Raw genomic sequence first — 7,500 nt, 5'->3', positions numbered from 1 at the left:
GTTTTTCAAAATGATCACATGGTATGTCATAAGAGGAAAAAGGTAATTAATTTAAATATAATATTCTGCCACATTGTTTCGATGTTTTTATGTCACGACGATTTATATGTTAGCCATATGTTGATTGTGCAAATGTTTAATTCAACATATACCAGTTCATATATGCTTATGCCTCATGTAATGTTTTCACGAAACTTTGATTTTAACCATTATAAGCGTAAACTTCATTACGCATGATTCCTTCCCTTAAAATGTTTTTTTCAGAATAAACTTATAGATATGAGCCGCGCTCTGTGAAAAGGGGGTTTAATGCATGTGCGTGGAGTGTCGTCCCATATTAGCATGTGCAGTCCGCATAGGCTCATCAAGGATGTCACTTTCCGCTTTTATGATAATCACGGAGCGTATACCCCATCTAGAGTCCGTGTGATAATTTTCGTTTAAAGGAATTCTCTCATTAGCAAAAAATCTAGTTTAGGCGGTAAGTGTCGTCCCTGATTAGCCTGTGCTGACTGCACAGGCTTATCTGGGACGAAACTTTACGCACATGCTTGAAAAACCTTTTTCATAGAGAATGGATGATATATATTATATGCTCATCATTCAAGCTAGGGTTGTGAACTATTGTTATGTTTTCATTATATACATGTATAGTTTATATACCGCTATCATAGTGCTTATTCAAACTGTTAACCTCATAAATAAAACAGAGAACAGTTATAAATAAGAGTGTTTGTTAAGTTGTTTGTATTGACGGTTTTTAACCAGGTTTTCCGAAGGAAAAAACTGGTTACTAGATTGGCGAATGCGGGCGGGCTGGCTGGCTGGCTGGCTGGCTGGCTGGCTGGCTGGCTGGCTGGCTGGCTGGCTGGCTGGCTGGCTGGCTGGCGGGCTGGCGGGCGGGCGGAACAAGCTTGTCCGGGCCATAACTATGTCGTTCATTGTCAGATTTTAAAATCATTTGGCACATTTGTTCACCATCATTGGACGGTGTGTCGCGCGAAATAATTACGTCGATATCTCCAAGGTCAAGGTCACACTTTGAGTTCAAAGGTCAAAAATGGCCATAAATGAGCTTGTCCTGGCCATAACTATGTCATTCATTGTGAGATTTTAAAATCATTTGGCACATTTGTTCACCATCATGGGGCGGTGTGTCGCACGAAAGAATCACGTCAATATCTCCAATGTCAAGGTCGCCACGACTAAAAATAGATTTTTTTAAAAACAACTTACAAAGGGGGTTAATTTTGTTTGTTCATTTCAAAAGTTCAGTTTGAGTTTTCTCCCTTTATCAGATTTTTTTTTTCACAATGAAAACCTGGTTTTGTGACAATTTTGTCCCTTGTTATTTTGTGCGTACCTGTTTAACCTAGACTTAGACATTTTGGAATGTGATATTAAATGTTTGAAAAAAATCCCGCCTGAATGAATAAATGAATTTTTGCATTCGTTAAAAACACAGTTGTAAATCAGATCTGTTGATTAAATTTGTTTGCGGGTCTGACCTTTAATGGAACCGTTAAATATGCAGGTTCGAACTTAACTAACCTTAGTTGAACGAAAACGATTAAAAAACGCTGAAGAAAGTATTTAAAAAATTAAATCCCACCTTTTGCTAGAATATTAATTGCACCTTACAACCATAAGAAACAGAGCGGATAAAGACGTAGTTTGAAAAAAAGTGGAAAATTATATAATGTATATGATTATTTGCTGAACATTAACACCAATGTCACAAGAATAGCTGTTCTAGAGTTTTCTCTGTTAGTCGTTTCCCTGAACTTTAGTCTCAAGGGGTAGGTTGACCCGGTCAATAGCTGTTCAACCGTGAGATTCCACCCATGACCCACCATCGTTGTTTAAAAGGTCTGGATTTTATTAAGAAATTCAGAAACGTTATACTGCAATAGTATGAGTGCAGGGCGTGTGAATCTGTCAGTTGAGATAGGTTAAAATTGTGCAATCGACCATAATGATCAGACAAAAAATAGCCATCAGAATGTTTGATCTCGGAACATCGTGGCTGCAAAGAGTGTGTGGATTTTATGGGTGCAGCTTGGAGATTTTAACCCATTTATGCCTAATGGACTCTCCCATCCTTCTAAATTTTATCAATTTATTTCCAAAATTAGGGATGTCTAGTATATGTGTTTCTATATTAAGAATATTTCTTACAGAAATTCCTTTAAGCAAACAGCGCATACCCTGATGAGACGCTACATCATGCGGCGTCTCATCTGGGTGTACGCTGTTTGCCAAGGCCTTTTTTCTAGACGCTAGGCATAAATGGGTTTAAGTAAGGTATGTTATTACAACGATATCTTTAGCAATTCAGAAATGTATGTTTGTGTAGTGATCACCGATTTATAAAACATTAAAATAATGATGTTTAACGTAATAAGAGTTATAAGCGTTACACACAATCTTGATTAATGTCAATAGTATTTAACGAACCACAATTATATATGACTACTAAAGAACATAAAGAATATTAAACATTAATTAGGAATGATCTGCACTGATGTTATTATATCTTTCTAGATTATATTTATGGTGAGATTGAGGCAGATTGAAGTTGATTTATAGATTTAAACAAAGTGATTGAAGATCCACTGAACTATTTTAGTTTTTAGTTTAAACCTATTTATTTTAGCTCGATTGCATCGAAAGCCTAGGGCTTATATAGACGCTCTCGAGTCCGTTTCCTGGGCCTAGAACTAGTACTTGGTGTCTTTGGGGGCGATCTACAGAACGCTCCCACGGTGGGGATCGGACCCGTGACCTCCCGGTCGCTAGGCGGACACCATATCCATGACACCACGGCGACCTTAAACTATTTTGAAGCAGATTGAAGTTGATTTCACATATTTATTTACAAAGTGATTGAAGCATGATTGACATAATTTGAAGGAGATTGATGTTGGTTAAATGAAGTGTAGTAAAGCTGGATGAAGCTTGGTTAAATTAAGTGGATAATTTTATGTAACCATATTGTGTGATTCGAGTACAAAGGCAAGTGAAACCGAGAGGTTGGTTCAACGAATATTGCGAGCAACAAATAAATTAAGGAACGCAAAATTTAGAATAATTCATAAAGAGCGAATTAAGTATAAATAAGACTCGGAGTGATGAATGTTATACGATGCTGAAGTTAGGATCTGACGTACGGCGTTGAACTCAGAAGATGAATTAAGTATGTCCGAAACAAACTTAACAAGCAGAACAATTCTGATGATCCGCTGTATAAGGTTCGCCTTTACAAGAAGACGCGGTGGCAAATGCATATATGCAACAGGCTTTATATACAGCCACAAAATTGAAAACAAGAGATCTCATTTTTTCTGTACCGTCGCCACCTGATTTTTCTGGGACACCTCTTTGGTATGAGGTTAACAATACGACGCATAAATTGTATTGTAAAAAAATGAGAGACAGGAAGAGCGGATACCGACAACATTCCAAAATTAGGAATTTGCAATTGGTCAGAAAAACATCATACCCCCTCTTCTTCGAAGGGGGGGGGGGCATACAAAAGGTACAATAAAGATCAAAAACATTATTAAAGTGTTGTGTTATAAGTATAAGCAATGTTGGGAGTAAATGAAATACATTCCGAACATGAATTCTACTACAACAATTGAAATCCTCGCTGCATTGAATTGCCCTGCAAACCGGATAATTATACCATTGACGAACTAAAAAATATAAGTGTGTGCGAAATGAAAGGACTTAATGCAGACAATGCAAAATCAGGATAAAGGGCGGTGCGTGACAAATCAAAGAACTAAAAGCCTTTAAAGTACAAATGGACGGAACGATCAAACAAATAGATATATAACAATTTAAGCATGCAAAAATCATTAACGTAAATCACCAGCAGTTAGTGATTTACGTGTGAAAAATATTACATTTGAAATTCGTGTTTGTGTCTTACAGGAAAACTACTTCAATTAACAATAGCAAATTTACAGTATAAACAGCCTTGAAAAAGAAATAAATTCTGCCAAGGATATCATTAATTAAGACTTAGAAAGTGTGGATATAATCAAAACCAAAAATGAAGTGAACACGTGTGTTCAGATGTTAGAAAATTATAGTGATAAGGTCGAAATACAGTGTGAAAAGTTCATTTCGGCATTAGGTGACAGTGGGGACGATGAAAAAGAAATTGACAAGGTCATGGACGAGGATAGGTCTTTATGTGACAGAGCTACTAGATACGTTAGCTTGATGGAACAGTTAAGCATGAACATTGTTTCTCAATTAGCAAGTAAAAAAGATACAGAAAAAAAGGTACTTCCTGCACAAGAGGAGCTGAAGACCTTCATTTTGGAGCAGAGTCTCCATCAAAGAGAGTTCACCGAACGTCAAAGTGCACAGCAACATGAATTCATGGAGTATATGATGAAAGACATCAAAAGGTAGCTGACGTTCCCATCGAATCACGTTCGACGTCAGTTAAATTACCCAAACTTGAACTGAAATCATTCTTCGGCGACAAAGCAAACTGGCCGGAGTGCTGGGATAGTCTTGAGTGACCTATCAACAAAAATGCAAGTCTGTCCGATATAGAAACATTTAGTTATCTACAGAGCAAGCTCCGCGGAGAAGCAAAAAGGACAATATCAGGACTTTGGTTGTGTAATGACAACTATCGAATAGCTGTCGACATACTGAAGGAGCGCTTCGGAAAGAAACATGACATTATCGACATTCATAATTCGGAAATGATGGAAAATTGCACAACCCCAAAATAACGTATATAGTTTGCAACAGTTTTGAATCGGTCAGTTCTTTTCTCGCATACTGTTAACATGCACTTTATAAATTGCAATCATGGGTGATGTTCAATGCGATACATGTGGTAAAAATATTCAAATAAAAGGAATCTTTCTCGACATATCAAGGAAAAGCATGGAGAAACGTTATTATACTTTAAATGTGTTGTTGAAGAATGCACATCGAAATTATTCGACGAAGTTATGTCACTAAACATGTAATGCACAAACATGGATTTGACAAGAAACTAGCAAAGGAAAGTGTTAACAACTTATCATAAACGCCGAGACGGAAAATCACACCCCAGCGAGAGTCATCAGCCAACCATTACAGTTGAGAAGGAAGATGTTCAGCAACATCGCATTCCTCTCACTGAAAGCTGTATATGTTCGGATATTTCGGAAGACGAAATCGATTTTGATAATTGGTTGGACCAGTGTTATCGTTGGGGAACCCCCCCCCCCCCCGGGCCGCATGTCGTCGGCATGAGTAGCACATCGTCCACGGCGTCGCATGGTGAGGAACAGGGCATTTCAGCGTCGCCATCACCATCTTCGTCGTTGCATGCAGATGAGGGTCTGTTGTTTTACGAGCCGACCTTGTACGAGGTCTATCAACTGGCGGAAGCACAGACATCATCTGAACCGTGCTTTGATTTAGTGCCTTTCAACATGATTGAACCCGAGGAAGCAACAGGCGATAATGATATACCGCAGTTTAGCGGAAATGAGGAGACTGTTGTGGAATTGAATTACGTTACGTTCAAAATAAAGACTACATTTCAAGACAATCAAGTAATAAATGTTGAAAAAAACAGCCTCCTTCACCTACACTGATAGATTCGATCTTAAGTGCACAAATCCAAGAGACGTATTTGCACACATGCAGAATATGTTCGAAGGAGTACGCGAACGAGTGGAATTAAAATAAAAACATAACTTTATAATGAAATATTAAGTTAATATTTAATTATTCATGAAATGACATTTCTTGTATTTTATCATTTGATATGAGATAATATCACCCATTTATTGTGGCCCTAGGTTATTCATTTCATAATGATATATATTAATAATTGGGAAATAGATTTAGTCTTATTTTGATTTATAAAATGTTTTTGTGTCTCCTTGGTCGGGAGTGTCGCGAAAGTACGCGAGTTAACTATATATATATATATATATATATAATATATATATATATAATATATATATATATATAATATATATATATATATATATATATATATATATATATATATATATATATATATGTATGTGTACAATATTCCCGTCGATAGGGCGATGCTGATCAACGGGCAATATGAGCCGTCGGAAACCGCCAGAGACGCCAGAGCCGTCGGAGCCGACAGAGTTTGAAGGAACAAGTACCACGTGAATATTCACTATATAAAGGAGATACTGAGTACGGATTGTGACCAGTTAAGAACCAGTGAAGAACAGTGAAGTTATTGCATTTATTTAAAATTTACATCATGTTAATTTGTTAACGGAATATTAAAAAAATATTAAACTAACTAAACTATTAAAATGAATTGTTTCTTATTTGGAAATAAATAAGGTTTCTCCAATGTGGTGATACAAAAAATTACAGTCCACAAAAAAAAGAATTAATCACCACAATGACTCGTGGACTGGACTCGTGGACTGGACTGCAACACATCTTTGTAAACAATGTTGGCCTTATTGAAACTTATAACAAAGTTTATTATTTTTCCCCTATTGGTCTTTGATCAGAGGGGATTGTTTTTTAGGTTTACCATCTGTGTTGTGGTGGATGTTTGGAGATTTGTCTGTGTGTCTGTGTGTCCGTAACCTTTTTGTTATTTCTATCCTCAGTAAACTATTGATTAGATTTATACCAAAATACAACAGAATGGTTTTATTGGATCTTTTTGACAACTTTATGGCCCTACTTTTGACAATATATAATAAGAGGATCGAATCTCATTAGATCTATCGCTACTCTTCAGAAATAACTTACAAATTTGTGATTTTAATTCCGGTTGGACATTTTTTGATGAGTTATGGCCCTTTCCTACTTTTTACTTTACTTGTATCTGGTCCGGGACTTAAACCCCGGAACACACAACAAAATGCAGACTTAAAAAAGCTAAAAAGCATGTGGATGATAAAGACGAGTTGAAAGTTTTAATGGGCAAGATTTCATCTGAAAAATCAAACATAGGAAATCCTTTCATTTATGAACTATGCACAGAGCCGTAGTTGATAATTTTCATGGCTAACGAAACACAGTTAAAAGAACTTGAAGTATTTTGCACGAATCCAACAAATGTTTGCATTCTCGGGGTTGACCCAACTTTTTAATTGGTAACTACATGGTTACCCTTACCTCGTACCGACATCTTAAGGTAAAATATAAAACAGGAATTCCGCCAGTCATGCTGGGATCCGTATTAATTCACCAAAGAAAACTTCAAAGTTCCTATTTTGAACTGTCATCAAAAATGGTAAACAATAAAGCCACTTTGTCTGGACTATTAGCATTTGGTACAGATGGAGAAGTCAGCTTACAGCGCGCATTAAACAGAATCTTTCCAAATGCTATACACTTACTATGTGATTTACATATGCGGGATAATGTAAAATCACAACTGTCCAAGCTAAGAATAACTAAGGCAACACCTGCAGAATATATGCCAGACATCTTCGGTAAAGACTTTGAAAATGAAAGAAATGG

At 36.6% G+C, this 7,500-nt stretch overlaps 2 protein-coding genes across 13 annotated transcripts in view; one reads left to right on the top strand and one right to left on the bottom strand.

Annotated features, from left to right (window-relative positions):
• The window catches only part of LOC127859436 (dual oxidase 1-like), a 44,969-nt gene extending 44,242 nt beyond the window's left edge, over positions 1-727 (top strand). For all 5 annotated transcript variants that reach the window (XM_052396802.1, XM_052396799.1, XM_052396798.1 and 2 more), the window contains one exon: positions 1-727. This exon is cut by the window's left edge and continues 336 nt beyond it. The gene's annotated coding sequence lies outside the window, so the exon portion shown is untranslated.
• LOC127859437 (dual oxidase maturation factor 1-like) overlaps positions 1-7,500 on the bottom strand; it is a 124,149-nt gene that overhangs the window by 88,420 nt on the left and 28,229 nt on the right. The gene's annotated exons all lie outside the window — the stretch shown is intronic.

The sequence above is a fragment of the Dreissena polymorpha genome, chromosome 15 (assembly GCF_020536995.1).
Source record: "Dreissena polymorpha isolate Duluth1 chromosome 15, UMN_Dpol_1.0, whole genome shotgun sequence".
Taxonomy (NCBI): Eukaryota; Metazoa; Mollusca; class Bivalvia; order Myida; family Dreissenidae; genus Dreissena; species Dreissena polymorpha.
This window is presented reverse-complemented; position numbering and strand designations above follow the sequence as displayed.